The sequence below is a fragment of the Rhinopithecus bieti genome, unplaced genomic scaffold, assembly GCF_001698545.2.
Source record: "Rhinopithecus bieti isolate Rb0 unplaced genomic scaffold, ASM169854v2 scaffold_20101, whole genome shotgun sequence".
In the NCBI taxonomy this organism is placed as follows: Eukaryota; Metazoa; Chordata; class Mammalia; order Primates; family Cercopithecidae; genus Rhinopithecus; species Rhinopithecus bieti.
In genome coordinates, this window is record NW_016810242.1 from 3,488,204 (window position 1) to 3,516,131 (window position 27,928).

At 38.1% G+C, this 27,928-nt stretch overlaps 1 long non-coding RNA gene across 1 annotated transcript in view; it reads left to right on the forward strand.

The window, feature by feature from the left end:
- Positions 1-17,013, forward strand: part of LOC108541916 (uncharacterized) — a 25,568-nt gene extending 8,555 nt beyond the window's left edge. The window contains exons 3-4 of the long non-coding RNA XR_001889114.1: positions 3,697-3,788; positions 13,252-17,013. This is a non-coding gene — a long non-coding RNA (uncharacterized LOC108541916). The remainder of the gene's footprint in view (positions 1-3,696; positions 3,789-13,251) is intronic.
- The last annotated feature ends 10,915 nt before the right edge of the window (positions 17,014-27,928 follow it).

Below are 27,928 nucleotides of genomic sequence, written 5' to 3' on the forward strand. Positions count from 1 at the left end.
ATTCCATAGTGGCTGTACTAGTTTACATTCCCACCAGCAGTGTAGAAGTGTTGCGTGTTTTACCGCATCCATGCCAACATCTACTGTTTTTTGATTTTTTTGATTACGGCCATTCTTGCAGGAGTAAGGTAGTATTGCATTGTAGTTTTGATTTGCATTTCCCTGATCATTAGTGATGTTGAGCATTTTTTCATTTGTTTGTTGGCCATTTGTATATCTTCTTTTGAGAATTGTCTATTCATGTCCTTAGTCCACTTCTCGGTGGGATTGGTTTTTTCTTACTGATTTGTTTGAGTTCATTGTAGATTCTGGATATTAGTCCTTTGTCAGATGTATAGATTGTGAAGATTTTCTCCCACTCTGTGGGTTGTCTGTTTACTCTGCTGACTGTTCCTTTTTCTATGCAAAAGCTCTTTAGTTTAAGTAGGTCCCAACTATTTATCTTTGTTTCTATTGCATTTGTTTTTGGGTTCTTGGTCATGAAATCCTTGCCTAAGCCAGTGTCTAGAAGGGTTTCTCCAGTGTTGTCATCTAGAATTTTTATAGTTTCAGGTCTTAGATTTAAGTCCTCAATTCATCTTGAGTTGATTTTTGTATAAGATGAGAGATAAGGATCCAGTTTCATTCTCCTACATGCGGCTAGCCAGTTATCCCAGCACCATTAGTTAAAAAGGGTGTCCTTTCCCCACTTTTATGTTTTTGTTTGCTTTGTTGAAGATTAGTTGGCTGTAAGTATTTGGGTTTACTTCTGAGTTCTCTATTCTATTCCATTGGTCTATGTGCCTAGTTTCATACCAGTACCATGCTGTTTGGGTGACTATGGACTTATAGTATAGTTTGAAATCAGGTAGTGTGATGCCTCCAGATTTGTTCTTTTTGCTTCGTCTTGCTTCAACTGTGGTGGGCTCTCTTTTGGTTGTATATGATTTTTAGAATTGTTTTTTCTAATTCTGTGAAGAATGATAGTGGTATTTTGATGGCTATTGCATTGAATTTGTAGATTGCTTTTGGCAGTATGGTCATTTTCACAATATTGATTCTACCCATCCATGAGCATGGGATGTGTTTCCATTTGTTTGTGTCATCAGTGATTTTTTTCAACAGTGTTTTGTAGTTTCCTCGTAGAGATCTTTCGACTCCTTTGTTAAGTATATTCCTAAGTGGTTTTTTTGTTTTGTTTTGTAGCTATTATAAAAAGCTTTGAGTTCTTGATTTGATTCTCTGTTTGGTTGCTGTTGGTGTATAAAAGCCTACTCAAAATTTTGAATTCAAAACCCCAGCCTCCTTCCCACGTCAAAGGCATAATTAATGAAATTAAATTTTAAGATGAGAGCATTTTCATTGGATTTAGTTAACAGATTCTTTGTTTTCTTCCGTTTTTCTTAGCTTGCCTAATAGAACTACTTCAGGTAGCCAAAATTTTATGAGGTCTATCTATACTAATGGTTTTTTGCAGGGGAGGAGTGAGTATGTAAATTGTAGCTATGACCAGATTAATTGTAGATATGCCTTCTTTTCACATTGACCTAATGTCTGTGTCTGAGTTCAGCAAGTGTAACAATGTTACTTGACTAATTAAACATTTGGTGAAGAAACAACTACTTCGGAAAGTGAAAAAGTTATTTGAGTGTTAGAGTCTCAAGGAAAAGCTGAATAATGCTTAAATATAGTTAAGTTATTGAGCCATTGAATGCAGTTATTAAGGAAAGAATAGAATTCAGCAAAAATTGTGAAATAAAAAGAACTTAGGTCAGTGAAAAAAAGGAAATAAAGCTTAATTTAGAGCAGCCTATATAGTACATGGATCCTTTCTTTTCTCAGCTTATTGCTTCCTCACCTTAATACATGTAACCATTTAAAATATCCTCATTATATGTCAGTCTTGAATTAAAGTCAATATAGGAACTACTAAATACACACAGCTCAAATGAATTTCTAATTTCTTAAAAGAGAAAAAGTTGCCTCATAGACTTTCCCTAAGTGCTCTCAGCAGAACTGGAAATCTGTAATAATCTTGACAAATGTCTTGTAACTAAAGACTAAAAGCATAGTCTATCAATGTTATATGACTAATCCTTAATTATACTAAATAGCTAGTGTTTAAGTGTTAAACATGTTGAAGCATTTTGGCATGTTAAAACTTAACATCTACTAATATTTAGGCCGGGTGTGGGTGTGAGGACTCATGCCTGTAAATCCCAGCACTTTGGGAGGCCAAGGCAGGCAGATCACTTGAAGTCAAGAATTCAAGACCAGCGGCCAGGCACGGTGGCTCAAGCCTGTAATCCCAGCACTTTGGGAGGCCGAGACGGGCAGATCACAAGGTCAGGAGATCAAGACCATCCTGGCTAACACGGTGAAACACCGTCTCTACTAAAAATACAAAAAATTAGCCAGGCGTGGTGGCGGCGCCTGTAGTCCCAGCTACTCGGGAGGCTGAGGCAGGAGAATGGTGTAAACCCGGGAGGCGGAGCTTGCAGTGAGCCGAGATCCGACCACTGCACTCCAGCCTGGGTGACAGAGCGAGACTCCGTCTCAAAAAAAAAAAAAAGAATTCAAGACCAGCCTGGCCAACATGGTGAAACTCCGTCTCTACTAAAATACAGAAAACTTCGCTAGGCATTGTGGTGCACACCTGTAATCCCAGCTTCTTGGGAGGCTGAGGCACAAGAATCTCTTAAAACTGGGAGGCAGAGGTTGCAGTGAGCTGAGATCACGCCACTGTACTCCAGCCTGGGTGACAGAGCGAGACTCCATCACAAAAAAAAAAAAAAAGAATTCAAGACCAGCCTGGCCAACATGGTGAAACTCCGTCTCTACTAAAAATACAGAAAACTTCGCTAGGCATTGTGGTGCACACCTGTAATCCCAGCTTCTTGGGAGGCTGAGGCACAAGAATCTCTTAAAACTGGGAGGCAGAGGTTGCAGTGAGCTGAGATCACGCCACTGTACTCCAGCCTGGGTGACAGAGCGAGACTCCATCACAAAAAAAAAAAAAAAGAATTCAAGACCAGCCTGGCCAACATGGTGAAACTCCGTCTCTACTAAAAATACAGAAAACTTCGCTAGGCATTGNTCAAGACCAGCCTGGCCAACATGGTGAAACTCCGTCTCTACTAAAATACAGAAAACTTCGCTAGGCATTGTGGTGCACACCTGTAATCCCAGCTTCTTGGGAGGCTGAGGCACAAGAATCTCTTAAAACTGGGAGGCAGAGGTTGCAGTGAGCTGAGATCACGCCACTGTACTCCAGCCTGGGTGACAGAGCGAGACTCCATCACAAAAAAAAAAAAAAAAAAAGTCTAATATTTAGATATCTAAGTAGTAAGTAAGTATTCAGAACCAATATTCTGCAGTCTTATCCACACAGATTTGAGATGCCACACAGTTATTTTATTTAGGTGTATTTTATTCTAAAGAGCATTTAAGGAGACAAAATTATGTCTTCTAATTCATAAGCAGCAAAAGTGACTTTCTGAAAATATGATAGCATGTAAATGTGTTGCATCAAGAATTCTTTATTGTATTGGAAATACGATAAAAATAGGAGATACAATAAAATGGAGGTGTTAAGTGAATAGAATTCTAAAACTGAAAACTCTAGTCATGTTTAATTTGTTCATTAATATCTGGCATAATTATTATGTGTCATTGTCCTTACATTTTATTATTTCCCCTTGTTTTGGATAATTTTAGGAAATTCGTACAAGTTTCAAGCTGGCAATAGAATGAATGCAATGCTATGGTTTAAGCATTTGAGTGCAGCCTGCCAAAGTAACAAACAACAGGTAAGCATTTCTCCTTAATTCTCAGAATAGTCCATAATTTGGGAATATATGTAAAAGAGTTCCAAGAGAAGTAAACAAACTAGTTCTGAGTTAACTAGGAGAATGGTGGTGGTTTTATTCTTGTTGACTACAGTTAATAAGACATGAAGGTCTGCATTTTAGTGAGGAGCTAGACAATAATCATCAAACAAGTAACAAAATATCAAACAGTCAGAACTATATGAAGAAAACAAAATAGAAGTATGTGATGCAGAGCAATGGGAGTACAAACATAAAAATCTCCCTGAGGAGATGGTACTGACATGAACCACAAGAAGGAATGAGCTATAAGAAGAGGAGAGCAGAGAACTGTTTAAGGGAAGAGCAAGTGCAGGGAGCCTGAAACTGGAACAAGCTTAAGGTGTGTTCAAAGCAGAGAAAGGTAGCCAGTATGGTAGTCAAGAGTATAGTTCTCTAAAGGATAAAAATTAGATGGCATATTAAATTAATAAAAATTATTCAAATTCATCTTTATTTGATCTGTTGACAAATTGATGTGGGTTTCTGTGGTGGTAGTGAAACCAAAAACCATTTGGATTTTATTTGCTTTTATTTTACTGAAACAAAAATGGTCTAATTGAAAGGCTTTCAGCTGCAGAAGAGCAGGAATCCATTGTGTTGTTTTCCCCAAACCTTGTTGCACAGTTGAAGTTGAACCACAGATTGGTAGAGCAGACATAAAAAACATAGCCGCATTTACAGAAATTTATGTAGACTTGTGGAACCAGTTGTTTGTTAAATATATTTGAAAATCATTGACTTAGCATATTGGTAATGCAGAAGTACGTAGTTAGCTTTATCAGTAGGTAATATTGAATATGATGCACTATATCAGCTTAGAAAGCTTACAGAAGTATTTTTCACCCTGTCATATCAAGATGTAAGTTATTACCCTTTCTTGATCGTTTAAACTAAGGCTCCACCATACAAAATGACCTACACGGGTCACACAAATAAAAAATGGTGGATTCAAACTTTCTTCATCCTTTAAGTCCATTCTTTTTGTTTGTTTTTTGACTTTTGGGTTCAGAGGGTACTTGTGCAAGTTTGTTACATGGGTATACTGCGTGTCACTGAGATTTGGTGTATAAATGATCCCGTCACCCAGGTAGCGAGCAGGGTACCCACTGGTTTTTCAACCATCACCCCTCTCCCACCCTCCCCACTCTGGTAATGCTCAGCATCGATTGTTCCCATCTTTGTGTCTAGGTGTATTCAGTGTTTAGCTCCCACTTATAAGTGAGAACATGCAGTATTTGGTTTTCTGTTCCTGCATTATTTCGCTTAGTGGCCTCCAACTGCATTCATGTTGCTGCCAAGGACATGATTTCACTGTTATTTAAAAATCACTGTGTAGTATTCCATAGCATATATGTACCACATTTTCTTTATCCAGTCCACTGTTGATGGGCACCTAAGTTGATTCCATGTCTTTACTATATAGTGTATACTGCTGGGATGAACATATGTGTGTCTTTTTGGTAGAACAATTTATTTTCCTTTGAGTATATACTCAGTAATGGAATTGCTGGGTTGAATGGTAGTTGTTTTAAGATCTTTGAGAAATCTCCAAGCTGCTTTCCACGGTGGCTGAACTTCCATTCCTACCAAGTGTATAAGCATTCCCTTTTCTCTGCAACCTTGCCAACATCTGTTATTTTTTGACTTAGCCATTCTGAGTGGTGTGAGATGGTATCTCATTGCAGTTTTAATTTGCATATCTCTGGCAATTAGTGATATTGGGCATTTTTCAAATGCTTGTTGGCCATATGTATTTATTCTCTTGAGAAGTGTCTGTTCATGTCCTTTGCCCACTTTTTAATGGAGTTGTCTTTTGCCTGTAAATTTGTTTAAGTTCCTTATAGATTCTAGATATTAGACCTTTTTCAGATACATAGTTTGAAAATATTTTCTCCCCTTCTCTAGGAATGTTGGTTTATTCTGCTGATAGTTTCTTTTGCTGTGCAGAAGCTCGCTAATTAGGTCCTGTTTGTCAGGGTTTGTTTTTGTTGCAACTGCTTTTGGAGTCTTCATCATGAAATCTTTGCCAGGGCCTGTGTCCAGAATGGTGTGTCCTGGGTTATCTTTCAGGGTTTTTATAGTTTTAGGTTTTGCATTTAAGTCTTTAATCCATTTTGAGTTGATTTTTATGTATAGTATAAAGAAGGGATCCAGTTTTAATCTTCTGTATATGGCTATCCAGTTATCCCAGCAGTATGTTGAATAGGGAGTCTTTTCACCATTGCTTGTTTTTGTGAGCTTTGTCAAAGATCAGATGGTGGTACGTGTGAGACATTATTTCTGGGCTCTCTATCCTGTTCCATTGGTTCCATCCTGTTCCATTGTTATCTGTTTTTGTACCAGTACCATGCTATTTTTTGGTTACTGTAGCCCTGTAGTATAGTTTGAAATCAGCTAGTGTAATGCCTCCAGCTTTGTTCTTTTTACTTAGAATTGCTTTGGCTATTTGGGCCTTTTTTTCTTTTTTTTTTTGTTGTTGTTGTTGTTGTTGTTGTTGTTGTTCCATATGAATTTTAGAATGTTTTTTTCTAATTCTTTGAAGAATGTCATTGGTAGTTTGATAGGAATAGCATTGAATCTGTAGATTGCTTTGGACAATGTGGACATTTAACAGTATTGATTCTTCCAATCCATGAGCATGGAATACTTTTCCCTTTGTTTGTGTCATCTCTGATTACTTTGAGCAATGTTTTGTAATTCTCATAGTAGAGATCTTTCACCTCCTTGATTAGCTGTATCCCTAGGTACTTTTTTCTTTTTGTGGCTATTGTAAATGGAATTGTGTTCTTGATTTGGCTCTCAGTTTGAATGTTACTGGTGTATAGAAATGCTCTTGATTTTTGTACATTGATTTTGTATCCTGAGAGTTTGCTGAAGTTGTTTATCAGATCTAGGAGCTTTGGGGCAGAGACTGTGGGGTTTTCTAGATACAACATCATATAGTCTGAAGAGAGATGGTTTGACTTCCTCTTTCTATTTGAATGCCTTTTATTTCTTTCTCTTGTCTGATTGCTCTGGCTGGGACCTCCAGTAAGTACTATGTTGAATAGGAGTGGTGAAAGTGGGCATCCTTGTTCCAGTTCTATAAGGGAATTCTTCCAGCTTTTGCCCGTTCAGAATGATGTTGCTGTGGGTTTGCCATAGATGACTCTTACTATTTTGAGAGATGTTCTTTCAGTGCCTAATTTGTTGAGGGCTTTTAACATGAAAGGGTGTTGAATTTTATCAGAAGCCTTTTTTGCATCTTTTGAGATGATCATATGGTTTTCTATTTTTAATTCTGTTTATGTGGTGAATCACATTTATTGATTTGCATCTGGGAACCAACCTTGCATCTCAGGAGTAAAGTCTACTTGATTGTGGTGAATTAACTTTCTGATATACTGCTGGATTCAGTTTGCTAATATTTTGTTGAGGATTTTTGTGTCTGTGTTCTTCAAGTATATTGACCTGTGGTTCTATTTTTTTCATTGTGTCTCTGCTAGTTTTTGGTATCAGAATGATGTTGACTTCATGGAATGAGTTAGGGAGGAGTCTTTTCTTTCTGATTTTTCAGAATGTTTTCAGAAGGATTGGTACTAGCTCTTTTTTGTACATCTAGTAGAATTCAACTGTGAAATCTGTCTAGTCCAAGGCTTTTTTGGGTTTTATTACTGATTCAGGTTTGGAACTCATTATTGGTCTTTTTAGGGATTCAGTTTCTTCCTCATTCAATCTTCAGAGGTTGTGTGTTTCCAGGAATTTATCCATTTCTTTTAGGTTTTCTAGTTTGTGTGCATATAAGTGTTAGTCTCTGAGGATTTTTTGTATTTCTGTGGAGTCAGTTGTATGTCACCTTTGTAATTTCTGATTGTGATTATTTGGATCTTTTCTGTTGCTTTCTTTGTTAATCTTGCTACCAGTCTATCGATCTTGTTTTTTCTTTTAAAGAACCAACTTCTGGTTTCATTGCTCTTTCGTATGCATTTTTGCATCTCAATTTCATTCACTTCTGCTCTGATTTTGGTTATTTCTTTTTTTCTGCTAGCTTTGGGGTTAGTTTCCTTTTGTTTTTCTGGTTCCTCCAGTTGTGATGTTAGGTTGTTAATTTGAGCTCTTTCTAACTTCTTGACATAGGTATTAAGTCTGGTATGTTGTGTCTCTGTTTTCCTTAGTTTTAAATCGTTTTTTGATTTCTCTCATAATTTCATTCTTTACCCAAAAGTCATTTGGAAGAAAGTTAAGTACCATATAATTCTATGGTTTTGAGAAACCTTCTTGGTATTGATTTGTAGTTTTATTGTACTGTAGTGTGAGGATATGGTTGGTATGATTTCGATTTTTTTGACTATGTTGGCACTTGTTTTATGGCTAAGCATGTGGTTGATCTTAGAGAATGTGTCTTGTGCCAGTGAGAAGAATGTATATTCTTGTGTTGTTGAATGAAGTATTCTATAGATGTCTATTGGGTCTAGTTTGTTAAATGTTGAGCTTAAGTCCAGAACATTTTTGTTAGTTTTCTGCCTGGGTGATCTGCCTGACACTATCAGTGGGGTGTTGAAGTCTTCCATTGTGTAGTTATCTAAGTCTCTTTGTAGGTCTCTAAGAACTTGTTTTCTAAATCTAGATGCTCCAATGTTGGGTGCATATATCTTTAGCATAGTTTAGTCTTCTGGATGAATTGAACCCTTCATCATTATGTAATGCCCTTCTTTGTCCTTTTTGACCATTGTTAGTTTATAGTCTGTTTTATGTAATATAAGACTAGCAACCCTTGTTCTTTTTTGTTTTCCATTTGCTTGATAAGTCTTTCTCCATACCTTTACTTTGAGCCTATGTATGTTGTTACATGTGAGATGGTTCTTTTGAAGAAAACAGACAGTTGGGTCTTGCTTCTTTGTCCAGCTTGCCACTTTGCCTTTTAAGCCCATTTACATTCAAGGTTACTATTGATGTGTGAGGATTTAATCCTGTCATCGTGTAGTTAGCTGCTTGTTATGTAGACTTCATTGTATAGTTGCTTTATAGTGTCAGTGGACTATATGCTTAAGTGTGTTTTTGTGGTGGCAGTTATTTTTCTTTCATTTCCACAAGTAGCACTTCTTAAAGGACCTCTTGTAAGGCAAGTCTGATGATAGTGAATTCCTTAGTCTTTGCTTGTCTGAAAAGGATTTTCTATCTCCTTCACGTATGAAGCTTAGTTTGGTGGGACATGAAATTTTTGGTTGGAATTTCTTTTCTTTAAGGATGCTAAAAATAGGCCCCCAGCCTCTTCTGGCTTGTAAAGTTTCTACTGAAAGGTCCACTGTTAGCCTGATGCAGTTCCCTTTACTGCCCCTTTTCTCAAGCTCCATTTAAGATTTTTTTCTTTTGCATTGACCTTGGCGAATCTGATGATTAAGTGTTTTAGGGATGGTCATCTTGTATAGTATCTTGTGGGGAGTCTGTGAATTTCTTGAGTTTGCACATCAACTTCTGTAGCAAGATTGGGATAGTTTTTGTGGACTGTTTCCTCAAATACGTTTCAGGTTGCTTACTCTCTCTCCTTTTCTTGCAGTAACACCAGTGAGTCATAGGTTTAGTCTCTTTACATAATCCCCTATTTATCAAAGATTTTGCTCATTTTTAAAATTTTTTTCTTTATTGTGGTCTCTGTTAATTTGAAGGAGTACTTTTCGAATTCTGAGATTCTTTCCTTGGTTTGGTCTATTCTGTTGTTAATGCTTCCAATTGTATTATGAAATTCCTAGGCTGGGCGCAGTGGCTCTCGCCTGTAATCCTAGCACTTTGGGAGGCTGAGGCAGGCAGATCACTTGAGGTCAGGAGTTCGGGACCAGCCTGGCCAATATGGTGAAACCCCGTCTCTACTAAAAATAAAAAAATTAGCCGGGCGTGTTGGTGCACACCTCTAGTCCCAACCACTACTGTAGTCCCAGCCACCAGGGAGGCTGAGACAGGAGAATTGCTTGAACCTGGGAGGCAGAGGTTGCAATGAGCCAAGATCATGCCACTGCACTCCAACCTGGGCAACAGAGCAAGACTCCATCTCAAAAAAAAAAAAAAGAAGGAAAGAAAAGAAAAAGAAAGAAATTCCTAGAGTGAATTTTTTAATTCTAGCAGTTCAGTTTGGTTCTTTCTTAAAATGGCTGTGTTGTCTTTCAACTCTTGGATTGTTTTACTGTTTTCCTTAAATTGGATTTTACTTGCTCCTGTATCTCACTGAGTTTCCTTGCTATTCAGATTCTAAATCCTATGTCTGTCATTTCAGTCATTTCAATCTGGTTCAGAACCATTGCTGGGAAGCTATTGTAGTTGTCTGAAGGTAAGAAGACACTGTGGTTTTTAGAGTTGCTAGAGTTCTTGCATTGGTTCTTTCTCATCTGTGAGGGCTGATGTTCCTTTATCCTTTGAAGCTGCTGACTTTTGGGTGGTGGTATTTGTTTTTATGTTCTTTATTTCCCTTCAGGGTTCGACTGTGGTCTAAGTTGGGTATAGTCAATTGGCTTCATTTCTGGATGCCTTCAGAGAGCCAAGGTTCAGCTTGGCACTCCTGGGCTGTTTGCTGTAACTCCCAAGGGGCTGGGACCAGGCCCCTGGCTTTTTCCTCTGGCCTCTTGAGGTCAACCACCAGCTGCACTGGGTGGACCAAGGTGCTCCCAGGCTACTGGCAAAACCTCTCCATCAGGGGTTACTGGCAAAAGCACTTCCTCAGGGGTCACTGGTGAAAGTGTTCTGGTAGGTTAGTGGGGGCCACTGGTAAAAGCACTATGGCAACAGTCGCCCGCAAAAGCATTCCAACAGAATAGTGGAAGCTACACTGTGTGCCTGCTCTCATAGGAGTGGCCAAACAGGGACCTTGGAAGGGGCCAGCAGACAACGGGACATGCAGCTCAGACTCACCATAGTCTCATGGGAAAGACAGCCCTGCTCTCTCCAAATATAACAGTTAACAAAGGTCAGAGCTACCTGGAGGAATATGAAGGGCCTTGGTGGGTGGGCACCTATGGCCATGTTCCTTTGCAGCTTTCCCCACACCATACCCCCTGGGCTCCATGTAGACCTAAAGCTCTGTCTCTGCCAGCTCTCCAGGCAGTTCTCCCTGGCAACTCAAATATCCAGGAGGATCGTGGGATCTCCTGCCACTAGGATCCCAGCGGTTTGTAGTGAGAGTGGGCCATTCCACAGTTACTGTACTCACCCCTTCCTTAGGAGCTATTCAGGAGTGAGTCCCAGCACTCCATAACCCTGTGCAGGGTTCCTAGCTTCTTTGCTTTTCAACCCTGGTTCTGCATCATCTCTCCACCCACTCTCAGTGCATCCTCTCAGAAGATAGGCTTGGAGTATGCTGGTCTACTAGATACTCAGATCTCTCTTGGTGGGAGAAGCTCTTCCCGGCTATGTCTAGTTGGCCATCTTGTCCCGATCCCAAGGCTGTTTTTTTAAATATTGTTGGAATGGGCTTTGTTTTCTCATAATTTTTATTGTTTCAAATATATATGAAACACTAATAGCGGTATTTGGTACCATTTTTAGCAACCTCCATAAAGAACATGAAATGCCATAGAGCAAAAAGTATTTTTTTGCCTTGTCAAGTTAGTGTCTGGGGCAGATTGAAAGAAACAGATCTGGCTTTGTCTAAACTAAGCCTTTCAGGATTCACTTCATTTCCATACATTTTCTATAAATGCAATTTAGGGTATTAAGACTCTCTCTTTTTTTAATCTCAGATTCCAAGATGAATCTAGATAATATATACATATATCAGCTTAAAGGTTCAATTTCTTTTACTGTATTAGTGAGTATTTCTGTGGAACAAGTCAACCAGATGTGTATAAATATTTGTTTCTATACTTAAAAGAATTAGAACAGTGGCAAATTTATAAGTAGAACCTGTGAAAGTTTTAGTAGAAAACTCTGACTCAAATGCAAAATACCTTAAACCACATTCAGGCAACTTAAAAAGAAATGAAACTTTTACTTTACTTAAATACGAGTTTTTTGTTTTTTGTTTTTTGTTTTTTTTTTTGAGACAGAGTTTCACTCTTGTTGCACAGCCTAGAGTACAATGATGTGATCTTGGTTCACTGCAACGTCTGCCTCCCAGGTTCAAGCCGTTCTCCTGCCTCAGCCTCCTGAGTAGCTGGGATTACAGGCACTCATCACACGCCCAGCTAATTTTTGTATTTTCAGTAGAGATGGGGTTTCACCATGTTGGCCAGGCAGGTCTTGAACTCCTGACCTCAAGTGATCCGCCTGCCTCGGCCTCCCAAAGTGCTGGGATTACAGGCGTGAGCCACCGTGCCTGGCCAAATGAGTTTTTTATAATCAGGCCTGAAAATGTATACTTTAAGCACTTGAGCATTTGTGTTGTATTTGATTTATAATTCAGTTATGATTATATTGTCCAACATAATTTTTTATTCAGAAGCTGCCACTTGTAAGATATTAATGTTTTTGCGTGTAATAGGTTTCAGAGAGAGGTTGCTAAAGTGTGAGAGCTGTTCAACTGTCTTAAGGACAGAAAAGACCACTGACATATGAATACCTCTACCAGTACAACTTTGGAAAACTGGTTTTGAGGATTTAACTAGTGAAACTCTAATAAGGAATTTTGTTTTTCTCTACTTACTTTCATCATGATTTTACAAATAAATTCTTAGTAATGTTTGTTATAAAATTATTTTGCTGATTTTAAAATGTGCGCCTAGGAATTTTTGTAATATATAATGAGAAAATAAATAATGACAAGTGTATCTGGAATCTCACCCTACCAGAGTCATAGTCTTGCTCTATTCATTTATTCCTTCAGTAAACGTATACTGAGCCCCCTGTGTTAGACAAGAAAGATACTGTCTCTGCCCCTTCTCCTGTATAGATGTCATCTTACTAGAAAGAGTATTAACTCATTTCAGTGATTTTCTCTTGAAAATGTTCTAGCATGTTAATTATTCATAAACTATTGAAGCTCCTTATATCAAGTTCCTTTTAAAAGATACTTAAGCCGGGCGCGGTGGCTCAATCCTGTAATCCCAGCACTTTGGGAGGCCGAGACGGGCGGATCACCAGGTCAGGAGATCAAGACCATCCTGGCTAACACGGTGAAACCCCGTCTCTACTAAAAAATACAAAAAAACCAGCCGGGCGAGGTGGCGGGCGCCTGTAGTCCCAGCTACTCGGGAGGCTGAGGCAGGAGAATGGCGTAAACCCGGGAGGCGGAGCTTGCAGTGAGCTGAGATCCGGCCACTGCACTCCAGCCTGGGCCACTGAGCGAGACTCCGTCTCAAAAAAATCATAATAAAAAAATAAATAAATAAAAGATACTTAAGTGGAAAGATTTGGGCTTGCCTAAGTAACAAGGAAAGATAAGAAATACTCCTTTGAAAAACAACTTTTAAACTCAGTTTTTAATGCTTATATTTTTTAGGTTCCTACAAACTTGATGACTTTTGAGTAGAAGCCTGAGAAAAAAAAAGAGAGGTGAACTATTGCTTCTATGTGAGCATGGGGACCTGATAAAAGAGCGCCAGCTATAAACCATCCTGTGCCAGGAAGAGCCCAGCGGCTCTGTCTCAGTCTTTGGAATTCTGAACCAAAAAAGCACTAATTTCAGGGAATGAATTGAGATATTCCCAGAGAACAAATTGGAGTTGCAGAACAAACTGCCATGAACCATGCTTCTTATCTCAGAACTGACCTGTGGAAACCACTGCCTTAAAAGAATGAAAGGAAAACCAACATGAAACACCAAATAGTGTGTGTGAATCTTCTGGCGGTGCTGTGCTTGGAATAGATCGTAGCTAATTTGCATTTCTTTTAACTTTGTAATAATTTTAGAGGGGGGAATTGCCTTTTTTAGATATGCTTTAAAAAGGAAAAACATATTCTTGCGGATTCCATCAGGAGCTCGTTTTGAACCGAGGTGAAGAGACTTAGCAGGGATTGTACCAGCAGCCCACCTGCAAGGTTTGTTCTCCCTCTAGTAGTCTGCAGCCTCACTGGCTTTCTCACAGCGAGAGTGTAGGAATGAGAAGTGTTAGTCATGTGAGTTGTTGGGTTTGTTTGGGATTGGGTGGGGGTGTTTGTTTTGTTTTGGATGAGGGGAGAATTTTTTAAACACTAAACTTCTGAAATGTAGTACTGTAAGGGGAACATTATTTCCTGCAGGAGGTACAAAGGCTGAGTGTTCATTTGCCAGACACTTTTTTTAAGTAGGTTTCAGAAAACATGGTTGTTTCTAACTAGGGTTAAAGTTTAGCTTTCTATATGAATTCATTGTTGGACCACAGATCTGCTTAAGTAAAGAACTATAATCCCAACCTAAACTTTTCTGAGATTTTACAATAATTAGATCTTTTCCCAAGTTAATTGGATTTTCCCTTCTCCCAGTCACAGGTGGTTTTTATCATCAAGACATTGATATTTTGTCAGGATATTTTCTTTACAGTGTTTAATGTGCATAATGCCAGAGTTATTTTTTTATTATTCATTTTCTCTCTTTTTGTTCAATATGAGATTCAGGAGCTAAAAGGTAACACATATAGATGTACGTATGTATTTTGTTATAAGACATACAGAATAATTTTAAGAGGGATAAAGGTGAAAATGTCAGATTCTGGAAATTTTGAGTATCTAAACTTTATACTTCTTGTGTGATTTACCATAAATATACCAAAACATTTTTCTGAAAATTTACTGTAGGTCTCTGACTTGAAACCACATTTTGTCAGTAGTTGACCAAGCAGTTTTATGAGAACTCTTCTATGCAATAGTGCATTTAATTTCTAAAGTAAATGTTGAATTATTAAAAAAAAAAGTTTGAAGGTGAGATGCCTTAGAATTTTAACGAAAAATGACACTCAAACAAAGGCTATGTGTCGAATGTTATAAACTCTTGAGACATAATAAATTTTAGCAGTGGCCCAGAGTAGGGTAATGCTTTGTGACCGATATCTACTAATCGACTTCTGTTACTTTGGGCTTCACATAAAATTTCTCACATTCGTATTCTTAGAGAATTTTATACTTTTTTATTATAAGTATTTTGCCCTTGAGTCCATGAAACTTCAATCAAAAATATTGCTTATACAATAATTAACTTAAAATCCATCCGAAGGAAAAGAGAAGAGCTTTTTTTGAGTGTTAAGTTTTTTAATTTAGTTTTATGTTTGGAAAAGATGTTAAGAGTTCAAATATGCTTCTTGAATAGCAGAAATACCATTATTTCTGGGGGTTAGTGACATAGGCTGGAGAGGGCAAAAGTTTCCTGTGCTGAATGATTTTTCAATTAATGCTGTAAGCTTAACCCATGTTGGGTAATAGAAAGGCACCATCTGCTTAGCCAGCAGTATTACTACGTAGACCTTGCACATCTTACTTCTGTTTTGCATTTTTTAAAATTTCTTAATTTGTTTATTTCTCTTCAGAAATAGTGTTTTTAACAGTGTATGTGCTTTTTTTAAAAAGTATTGTGAATGAGAACCCTGTGGATTTTTTTTTATTTCATTTGTTTGTCATAAATAAGCTAATGTAGACATGTTGTAGGTTAACCATATCTGGGGAAATATGCAGCTGGAAGTCAGAGCCTGACATCACATAGTTTTGCCAAAGGGAGAGAGCTAAGCTGGAAGATGTGTTTGATATTTTCAGCTCTAAACATTAATGGATGCTTGCTTTGAATAAGATAGTGTTCAAATTTGGTTAATAGTTTGTAGATAGACTTGTGGCCTCGGACTGACTAAATTTTTTAACAGTGCAGAAGTCATTGTTGTTTTTCTGTCTTTAAAATTTATTCATTCAAAAAATTAGTCATTGCTTTTTAAGATTATTTTAGCATTTGAAGTAAATTGAAAACAGAAAAGTGAGTTAAAATAGTGTAGGTGAATTTTTTTATCTATAATTCACCAAATAATAACTGATAATAATTCAAAGAAAATATGTTACCAAAATATATTAAATATTTAGATAGTTTATTCTTGGGAAGATGAATCTTCTTATTAAGCCTACCCTCAATTGTAAATAAGTGACTCAAAAGCTCAAAATGTTCATCAGCATTAAGATCATTTGTTTCGCCCTTAGCCAAGAAGAACTCATTAGAAATTCAGTTATAATTTAAATTTAAGCCTGTTTATGATAAGCATAATGATTGGCATGTTATACAGCCTGTTGAAAATAACTACAGAATGACCTTCCAGAGCACTGTTTTTGGCCTCGTGCCCCCTCTGTTCAGGCTCTGCTTGTTTTCAGAATATGAATTTTACCTCCAGACAGTAAGAATTGAACAAGAACTGATCAAACACACCTTCCTATTTTGTTTTCTTCACTATGTAAATATTATTTGGGTAAACATTACAAAAAGGGATCCAAACAAGTTGAGTTTCAATATTTTTTTCTCCCTGGGCATGTGCTTCAATTTCAAATATTTTTTTCTGTGTGGAAAATGCCATGTAACTATTGCACTACCTTCTATGTGGACTGTGTTGGTATTGGTTCTTAATGTATATCAAAAGTCAGGGTGTTTATAACTGCAAAGTTTGTGTAAGTGGCTTTATTCCTCTTCTAGAAGATTTATGAGGAGCCTAGGAAGCACTATTGGTACAGGAGGAAAAAAGAATGGAAAACATGTTTACAGACTCCTTATGAGCTTAAACTGGGGCCCTCAAAGAGCAGCCTGTTGATCTTTTGGCCAAATGACTTGAGCATAAGTCTTTTATTTCTTTTTGAAGTTAAATTGTAAGCTGTATATCTTTACTACTGAAAACAAAACTATAGGGCATCATACTAATCGAAAATCAGTAGTAACAAGTTTAATCCATTGGCTTTTTAAGTGAATAGATGTAGTATTGATTTCCTTCCTGTTTTTTTGAGGCACATTCCTTTACAACCAGTTTTTAAACCACCACGTAATCATCTTCTGCAAACAAGGGGTACCAGTGTTGCCTAACAGAAGATAATCTTTAATGAAGTAAATCCTCTGCTTCAAAGGCTTTTGAAATAATTGGATCCCTTTTTGAAAATGAAGATGAGTTTAACTGTGTCCAGGTGGAATAATAATACTGCTATTACATGAGATGATACAAAGCAAGTGATGAGGTTGGTCTGACTTCTTTAGTGACCTTTTAGGGTTTGCTTTTATTTTCTCTTTTGTATTATTTCTTTCAAACATAGTAAATATATGATTTTGCAGCCAGAGTGGTATTCTGTTTTTTCTAAGCTTTGAGCTAAAATATTGCTATTCAATTGCATTGATGATGAATTACTTTCCATGTGAACCTTTTCAAAATGATTTAAGTACCTTTGATTTTGCTCCCCTAAAAATGGCTTGTGTCTAAAATGACATTTTTTCCCCCAATTTGGAGGGTTCTAATGAAAAGAGTTCCAGGCATAAAAACTCTTTTGCGTATTGAAAGCAATTTGATTACACCTATGTCTCAAGTTGTAGTGGGGAGAAAATTTGGTCAGTGCCTTATTATTTGAAGAGCAATTTTAGGGCATCAAGTATGACAATAATCACGTGCCCTCTTGCTCCTCTTATTTCAGGAGTGTGTGCTATTCCTCTCTCCACCAGCTTAGTCTTTCTCACCCCAAGTCTAACAAAGTCTTTACAGAAACCTCTGTAGGTAATTGTTTCAGTCCTCCTTGGTTTTTGAGTCTTTTTAAACAAGCTCCCGCCTGCTTCTGTCCTTTTAGAGTAGGAGATTAAAAATAAACCCAGCCGGGCGCGGTGGCTCAAGCCTGTAATCCCAGCACTTTGGGAGGCCGAGGCGGGTGGATCACGAGGTCAGGAGATCGAGACCCTCCTGGCTAACACGGTGAAACCCCGTCTCTACTAAAATACAAAAAACTAGCCGGGCGCGGTGGCGGGCGCCTGTAGTCCCAGCTTCTCGGAGGCTGAGGCGGGAGAATGGCGGGAACCCGGGAGGCGGAGCTTGCAGTGAGCCGAGATCGCACCACTGCACTCCAGCCTGGGCGACACAGCGAGACTCCGTCTCAAAAAAAAAAAAAAAAAACCCACCCCAGTCAACCTTCAGATAGGCACTCTTAAAACGAATTTGAAGAGCACTCCTCAGCCAAGTTCAGTTTTATTTTGTTTTGATGTTTTGAGCATAGCATACCATTTAATTGTACGGTCCTTTTGGAAAGCCCTAAAAGAATAAGATAACAACCCAGAAATACTTGAGTTTCTTAAATGATACCTACATCTTGTCCCTTTGGCCAGAAATGAGATTTATTTCCATTTATTTTACATTTAGGTAACACTCAAAACAAACAGGTAGTCACTTAACCTGCCAGTTACTATTTTCTTGCAAATATGCAAGAAAGTAAAAATATCTCTTATATAAATTAAAGGAAAGTTTAAGAGATTAAGCTAGTTTTCTCAGTGAAAGCAAAGCTTGGAAATATTCTGCTTCTCTCAGATTATTGGGAGACCTGGAGCTACTGAATGTTAACCTGAGTCAAGATGTTCTTTTCACATTTTTTTAAAGGGCTAGTATGTTCTACAGTAGGCAAGTAGTCGTTCAAGCCAAGTGAAAGAGTTAACTGGTCCTTGAAGATTGTTAGCAGAATTTAAATTTTGACCCTGGCCATTTGTACTTACAGAAGTGATGGTGGGATTAAAAGAATACATAATTACAGTGGTTTGGGATTGGGCTCTTTTTTTTCTTAATAGAAAAGCAGAAACTTCATAAATATTAGCCATGCTTTAGATACCAGATAACAAATATTGGTTCCCCTGAAGATATGACCTACTAGAACTACTCACATATATATAGTCCAGTCATTACTGACTTAATAGTTATGGTGAAACAGCTGATAATAAGTCAACAGACTCTCAAGAGTTTCTGTACCTCGATTATTGACAAATTCATTGTTTTACATCCTACTGAAGTACATGTGTGTGGGGAAGGGGTGGGGAACTGGTTCACAATATAATCTAAAGGAAATCAAACATCTGTAGGGACAGGTACCCAGTGATAATAATATATCTGAAAACACAAGCCATTTTTATTCTTTATCCCAATTAACTTGAGGTACTCTAATGATGAAGCACTCGATTGCACTATGACCTCCTTGAGTGATGTGCAGCTTGGTTCCTCTCTCACTTTTTGTTTCTTTTTAATATGCAAATGTGAGTGTGCGATCTTCAGTGTGTCTGCATAAGCTAACTTAAAATGAATTTAAGTACAGTTTTCTGAAATATTTCTATTGAAATAAAATTACTTAAAATTATAGATTGAGGATGTGTTTGTTACTGTATTTGCATTTTTATCATTAACTTTTAAGGTGCAAATTAAACTTTAAGTTGATTTTTTCCCCTTTCTAAGGTAGTCAGCAAGGCTATTGTTGGTACAGGGAAAGTTCTGAAAAAAATGTAGTCGCTCTTCTCTAGCCCAAGACAAGAATGTGCCACCTCGCATGTGGACAAATGGGGTTGTGGGAAATAGAGAGTAAGGGCAGAACATTTCAACTACATCTCCCACTCTGAGTATGTGATACGATAGGAGTAGTCCCCAAAGAGGCTCTCTTTGCTAATACATAACATTTTTTTTCTTTTTACCATTTCTGAAAACAATCCATCTTCTAACCCATGGAGCTTTAAATTGGAAGAGGTACAGAGACACCTGTGTGGAGTCTTCTGTAGGCTTTTGGCTGGGTATTAGTTATGCTTGAGGATTCCACTTTAGCTTAGCCACTGCATGGTTTAGGAACCCCCATCCAAGACAAGCCCAATATTTTGGCAAACCATAATTCAGTTTTCAGCAGTTTTCTCACCTCCATAGTGCCCTTTGAAAATTCTCACTGTCCCTTTGCTTGTACCAAAAGGGGAGAATGACACTTCTTTGATGGGGCCAGCCTGTCATTACCTCGTCTAGTACCATCTTTGTCATGCGTCAGTTTCCCATATATGCAGAATTTCCTAGGTCCCCTTTCCTATTTCAATAGTTGTTTGCCCCAACCAATACTATATTGTCTTCATTACTATGTAGCTGTATAAGTTGGTATCTAGTGTAAGCTAATTGTATATTCTTCAAAATTACCTTAGCTCTTCTTGACTTTGTCTTTGCTGTAAATTCTGGGATCAGTTTGTTATGTTCCATGAAAACACTGTTGTTATTTTTATTGGAATTACTTTGGATTTATAGGTTAATTTGAGAATTAACAGTTTTGAAAAATTTACTCCTTTCATCTGTAAACGTGTCTCTCCATTTATTTAGGGCTTTTAACGTCCTTCAGTAATGTTTTACAGTTTTCTCCCGAGTAGTCTCTTAACATTTTTTATTAGTTTACGTCTAAGTAAGTTAGTTTTTCTTTCTATTATGAATATGACTTTTTTGTTACATTTCCTCATTGATTATTGTGTATAGGAATGCCATTGGTCTTTATGTTGATCCTTACATCTAGCAACCTTGTTGAACTCCCTTACCTAGTTATAATGGTTTGTCCAGAGATCTGTTGGAATTATATTAGCGGCAAATAAGAATAGTTGTGTCTTCCTTTCCAATCTTTGTACCTTTTTTTTCTTGTTTTACCCTTCTTTGGCTAGGACTCCAGTACAATATTGGATTAGAAGCAGTGGTAGAATGCCAAAGAACTTAATTACCCAGTCTCCTCAGAAAATCTCAGAATATAACACAGCCCTAGAATGAACCCCAAGTATGTTATAGGGTAGCCCAAGTATAATCATTATTGTATTTTTAGGCCAACCAATCATCCACTTAAATTTCTCCTTTTTCTTGTAAAGTATGTTTATAGTCTTAGGCAGAAAATAAGAGGCATTTGTTCTCAGCCATCACTTATCAGTCAAAACTAAATAAAATAGTGGGTCACAGGGATATTGCAAAATTTAGAGTATCTGCATGTAATTAATTTTCTTACTCTGTGTAACTGATTCTTAACTGGAAGTGATTTTGTCCCCCAGGAGATACTTGTCAGTGTCAACAGACATTTTTGGTTGTCACAACTGGGAGAGAGGGTTCTTCTGGCATCTAGTAGGTAGAGAGGTAAGGGATGCTGCTAAACATCCTATGGTGTACAGGCTACCCCCCAACAATGAATTATCTGTTCCAAAATGTCAATAATGCCAAGGTTGTGAAATCCTGCTCTATGTGAGTGACTTATTGTATCTCATAAGTTGAATATATTTAACTTGGTTGTAGGAAAGAATTCAGTTTACAATTGGCGAGGGACTTTAACTTTTCCCTGGAAGTTAACCTTTCTTACAGAAGTTTAACCTACTGGCCAGAGGAGATAAATTAATAGAATGGGAATATATTCATGGCCTGGACCATAATGTGTTATTCTTCAAGTATTTGTTGAGTTAAAAGCTACATGTTTCAACCTAAAGTAGATTTGTGGGGACATTCTAAATGAGTGCAGACCTGCAGATACATTTGTCTACCTCTGTATGGTTATTCCAAGTCTGAAAAGATAACCCCAATAGCAGTAGGACAAAATAGGTTATCAATATGTCAGGCTGGATTATTTATTTGACTAATCTGAGCTTTAATTAAACCAGAAGGTATTTACTTTTTGTTCTTAGAATAGTGTTATATCCACATTATAAAAAGTTCAGTTACAGAATAACTATAGAGTAAATAATGCATGTCTCACCTATCAAATTCCCATCTCCAAATTTAATAAAAACATCTGTCTTTGACTCAATTCCTGTAATCCTAGCCTAGTTTCTTTCAGTTTCAGGCTCTGACGATTGATTTTTCACCTCCCTCAAACCTTTGCCCAGTCTAAGACCCTTAACATATACTCTAGTGCTGTCAGAGCTAAAAGCATAAAAATAATAGTCCTTACTCCACATAGACTTGTGATGCAGTGGTTACATTATTTTTTATTTGGTCAAATTAGCTGTAAAAATGATTATAAGAGAGTACTTAGAACAAACATATGCCAACAAATTGAATAACCTCGAAAATGGACAAATTTCCAGAAACTCAAAACCTACCAAGATAAAATCACAAACAACATCTGAAGAGACCTGTAACTAGTGAGGAGCTTATAGATCAGTAATCAGAAACTTCCCAAAAAAGAAAGACCGTGAACCTGATGGCTTCACGGTGAATGATAAAACATTTGAAGACAAATTAGTACCAGTCCTTCTAAAATTTTTCCAAAAAATTAAAGTGGAGGGAACACTTCCTAATTTATTCTATGAGGCTAGCATTATCCTGATACCAAAGTCAGACACAGACACTATAAGAAAACCACAGACCAGTATCTATTATGAGCAATTTATGCAGAAATACTTAACAAAACACTATAGTTTTACTTTCAGCAGCATATTACAAGGATTATATAACATGACTGAGTGGGATTTATTCCTGAAATGCAAGGATGGTTCAACATGAAAATCAATGTAATACACCATATTAACAGAATGAAGGAAAAAAATCTCAGTGGATGCAGAAAAAGCATTTGACAAAATTCAACACCCTTTCATGATTAAAAAAAAATAACAAACTAATAGATTCTGCCTCAACATAATAAAAGCCATATATGGAAAACCCACAGCAAATACACTGAATGGTGAAAGACTGAAAGCTTTTCCTCTGAGATCAGAATGTACACTTTCACCACTTCTATTGAACATAGTACTGGAAGTTCTAGCCAGAATTGGAAAGGGAAAGATAAAATTATCTCTGTTCACAGATGATATGATTGTATATGTAGAAAACCCTAAAAATTACACATACACACTATTAGAACAAATAAATGAACCCAGCAAAGTAGCAGGATACAAAGTCAACACAAAAGTCAGTCATATTTCAATATGCTAACAATGAGCTATCTGAAAATTACAAAATTCGGTTTACTAAACTATCAAAAAGAATAAGATAGGAACTAACTTAACCAAAGAGGTAAAATATTTGTGCAATGAAAACTGTAAAACATTGCCAAAAAAAATTAAAGGCACATAAATGGAAACATATCCCCTGCTCCTGGATTGAAAGACAATATTGTTAAGATGTCAGTACTACCCAAATCAATATATAGATTCACTGCAATCCCTATTACAGTGTTTTTTACAGAAATAGAAAAATAGAAAACCCCATTCTAAAATTCATATGGAATCTCAAGGAACCCCTAATAACCAAAACATCTTTAAAAAGAACAAAGCTGGAAGACTTATTTTCTGATTTCAAAACTTACTACAAAGCTACAGTAATCAAAGTACTGTGGTACTAGCGTAAAAACATAAACCTATGGGATAGAGTAGAGAGCCCAGAAATAAACCCTCGCATATATGGTCAAATGATTTTTGACAGTTAATACAAAAATTAACTCAAAATGAATCAAAGACCTTAATGTAAGACCTAAGTCTGTAAGTCTTACTGAAGATGACATAGGGCAAAAGCTTCACATCATTGAAATTGGCAGTGACTTTATAGATATGACACTAAAGGCACAGGCAACAAATTGGACTTAATGAAAATTGAAGATGTGTGTCATGGACAATATAAACAGTAAGAAAGCCACCCACAGAACGGGAGAAGGCATATGCAAATCACCTAGCTGATAAGGGATTAATATCCAGAATGTATAGAGAACTGAAACTCAGCAACAGAAATAATTCAGAAATGGGCAGAGAACTTGAATACACATTTCTCTGAAGAAGACTGCCAATAAATACATTTTTTAAAATGCTTAGTATCAGTAATAATTAGGGAAATGCAAATCAAGGGTACAGTGAGATACCACATCCCACCCATTGGTATGGCTACTATCAAAAAATAAGTAAACAAGTATTTGGTGAGGATGTGGAGAAATTTAAAGACCTGATTGGATTGTTAAAGGTAAAGCTACAAAGACAGTAAAAGGAAATCTCTGTGAACCTGGATGGGAAAGAACTTAAATCCCTCAAAGCCCTTCCATAAATACAAAAAACAGGGTTTCTGTTCAATTGACAACACAAAGTTAACAGACTGGTGAAAATTTGGAAGAAAACTTTCAGAGTTTATAAGAGCAAAATAATGTCAAGAAGATACAGGACATTTTTGCAAAATAAAATGAGAAAACTGGGCTAACGGATATGAATAGACTATTTATAAAGGGAAGTCTAAATCATGAAAAAAATGCTCAACCTCACTAGTAGAGAAGTGCAAGGTGAGAGCTGTCATGTTATATATGTTCTATCAAATTGGTGAAAAATAGCCAGATAATACCAGTTATGGTTTGGGGAAAACTGGAATCCTCAGTGCACTCAGGTGAGGGTATAAACTGGTGAGGCCATGCCAAAGAACATCTGGGCAGTATTAGGGAAAGAGTGCATGTGTATAGAGCGCAGGAATAAGGATTCTGATGCCAGAATTCAACTGCCTGGCTCTGTCACTTAACTAGCGGCAGGACCTGGAGCAGGTGACTTTGTCTCTCAATTTCCTCATCAGTAAAATGTGTGCAGTGTCAGAACCCATGTCACAGAGTTGTAAGGCTAAACTTAGCTGATAAATCTCAAGCGCTAGAGCAGGGCTAGTGCATAGGAAACACTTGGTCACTGGGGGGAGAGTTAGTGTCATTGTTACGCTGTAACCTGCTAGCTGCTTTTGGAATCAGGCACTGGGAGTGAGATTAGGAATAAAGGGGAAATTCTACATGGAACAGTTACAAAACAGTTACAAAACTAGTCACAAGAGTCAGGTCTTTGCAGTTACCTATGAATTAAGTCACAGTGAACTAAGGAGTATCTTCACCTGTATATCGAATATAGAAATAAACGAGGCATATTCCTTATGAACAAATTAGCAAGGGGAGAAAAACATAAAGAAAAGCTACCTATAAAACAGTTCCCGTGGTCAGGCGCGGTGTCTCACGCCTGTAATCCCAGCATTTTGGGAGGCCGAGGTGGGCAGATCACCTGAGGTCGGGAGTTCGAGACCAGCCTTTCCAACATGGTGAAACCCCATCTCTACTAAAAATACAAAAGTTAACCGGGTGTAGTGGCAGGCATCTGTAATCCCAGCTGCTCGGGAGGCTGAAGCAGGAGAATCGCTTGAACCCGGGAAGCGGAGGTTGCAGTGAGTCAAGATGGTACCACTGCACTCCAGCCTGGGTGACAGAGTGAGTCTAAAAAATAAAAAAATAAAAATTCCCATTTATTGTTTGGGATTTTTTTGGGGGTGACAGGGAGGGGGGACAGTTGTTTGGGTTTTTGTTTTGAGACAGAGTCTCGCTCTGTCGCTCAGGCTGCACTGCAGTGGCGCTATCTTGGCTCAGTGAAACCTTCATCTCCTGGGTTCAAGCAATTCTCGTGCCTCGGCCTCCTGAGTAGCTGGGATTACAGGTGCACGCTACCATGCCCACCTAATTTTTGCATTTTTAGTAGAGACAGAGTTTCACCATGTTGGCCAGACTGGTCTCAAACTCCTGGCCTCAAGTGATCCGCCCGCCTCGACCTCCCAAAGTGTTGGAGTACAGGCGTGAGCCACCGTACCGGCCTTATTTTGTTTTGTTTTTATAGAGACGGGGAGTTGCCATGTTGCCCAGACTGATCTTGGCCTCAAGTGATCCTCCCGCCTTGGCTTTCCAAAGTGCCAGGATTACACGCATGAGCCACTGCGCCCAGCCTATTGTTGATTATTAAGAGGAGTATTTCAGCCACGTGGGTTAGATCGCTGGAGAGCCTTGTATAAAATGCAGACTCCTGAATGCCACCCCACCAGCCAAATCAGAATCTGAGGCCAGGGCCTGCTACACACTAAAATTTGCACCTGACTTGCCCACAGCCCAGGTTAAACCAGAAGTAACAGCTACTGAATTTGCTTTATTATTGCCTGATGGTCAGACCCAAGCTTTTCAGAAACCATTGGCATCTGTGTTAAGCTGTTGTGGGAGAAAGACAAACAAGCAGGCCGTCATTTTTATTGCCAGAAACTATTCTGAGATTTTAATGTGAAAAGTGGACATTTTTTAATTGAGTTAGAAGAAAAACCTGGAGATTTGTAAGCAATTAACAATAGGTGCAATCAATGAACCCCCTGCCAGCTGTAAGTCCTCTAGTAGCCATGTTTTATGACTTTATGTAACCTAAATCATGTTTTAACAAATTTTAACCGCAAAAACATAGGGTTAGAATTTCCGTTTTAAAAGAGAAATGACTGCACTTTTGAGGGTGATTGTATCTCCCTGGATCTTTGAGTTAGCCTAAGAAAATCCAGATATGGCCTGGTGCAATTTGAATTGAGACCTCTGATTCTAGACTAACTTGCTAGGGTACAGTTAATGAAGTTCTGTCTCATTCCAAATCAAAATACTGCACTTTAGTAACAAATTCTATGTGCTTCCTTGCTTTTACTTAAAACTGATTCCCCTCTTAAAGGAGAACTCATTTCTGTCTCTCTGTTTTTTGTTCTCTAAAAAGAGCCTTTTATTCTGTGTTTATGTTGGTTAAAGTAGTCTCCGCGTGTTCTTTGTTCTTTGAGCTCACTGGTAGCAGGAGGGCTTCTGCAGTCATGGGACTTTCCCAGGGCCACATCTTACTATTGTTTGAAAGTGACATGAGGTTCCCTGTTACAGCACAAGCTTATTTTACCCACTCCCTCTCTCTCAACTCACAGGAAAGGGAAAAGGACAATTAAGAGAACATATCAAATGATGAGAGTGTTTCATAACATACTGAGCTGTGCATTTTGAAGCAGTGAAGAGGATTTTTCCAGTAACACTAACCCACAAGAATTTAGAAACCATCAGTACATACACCTGTTCCTGAAAGAGGTCATGAGCTTTCCAGGCTCCTTTAACTATGGAAGGGAAATACCTCCAGTAGTGCCTAAACCAGATAATCTCTCTTCCCTTATATTTCTATTGTTAGAGTTTAATTTTTCATGTTAGCTTTTTTTTTCATTTTTTTGTCAGTGTGTGTCTCACTTTTGGATTTCTACTTAATCTTTCATTTACAGTGCATTGTCTCCCTTCATATTTTATTTAGATCAGTGGTTCTTAAGTTTGGCTGCAATTTAGAATCACCTAGGGAGTTTTGAAAAGTCCCAGTTCTCAGGCCACACATCAGACCAGTTCTATCAGAATCCGTGGGTGGGAGGCCAGGCCAGGATCCAGGCATTAGTGATTTTTGAAAGCTCCCCCAGGTGACTTGAATATCTAGCTCAGGTCGAGAACCAATATTTAAATTGTTGGTCTATAAGCATTACAGAGCCTTTAAGACAGTGGTTCTCAAACTTTAGAGGGCAACAGAATCCCTGGAGGCCTTATTAAAATGCAGAAAGTAAAAATGGGATTAGAAAGGGAAGCATCAGAGGGTCCATCCTGAGCTATGCGTGAGTGTGAATGGGGCCCCTTCAATACCATGATTATATGAGTTGGGGGATTAGAGGGCAAAAAAGAAGAACCACCCAACCCTTAGGAAGCTCAGGATCTTGCAAAGGAGGTAGAGCTCACACCTGGGCAGCAGCAAGTTTCCTGAGCAGCCATGAAGCAGCAGAGAGAGCCTGGGGCTGACAATGCCTTTCCTCCCATTCTGTCGGAGGTATTTGAACCGGAGCAACTCCATCTTGAACAGGGGCTGGGTAAAACGAGACAGACCTACTGGGCAGCTGCATTCCCAGACGGTGAAGGCATTCTAAGTCGCAGGATGAGATAGGGGGTTGGCACAAGATACAGTAGGCCATAAAGACCTTGCTTATAAAACAGGTTGTAGTAAAGAAGCCGGCCAAAACCCACCAAAAGCAAGATGGCAATGAGAGTGACCTCTGGTCATCCTCACTGCTACACTCTCACCAGCGCCATGACAGTTTACAAATACCATGGCAACGTTAGGAAGTTACTGTACATGGTCTAAAGAGGGGATGCATGAATAATGAATAATCCACCCCTTGTTTAGCTTATCACCAAGAAATAACCATAAAACTGGGCAACCAGCAACCGTTGAGGCTGCTCTGTCTGTGGAGTAACCATTCTTTTATTCCTCTACTTCCTTAGTAAACTTCTTTTCACTTTACTCTATGGACTGGCCCTGAATTCTTCCTTGCCCAAGATCCAAGAGCCCTCTCTTGGGGTCTAGATCAGCACCCCTTTCTTCTAACAGTTCCATCTGGGGTGGATCACCTAACCTCCCCTGAAGTTCCATGCTGACTTCTGCA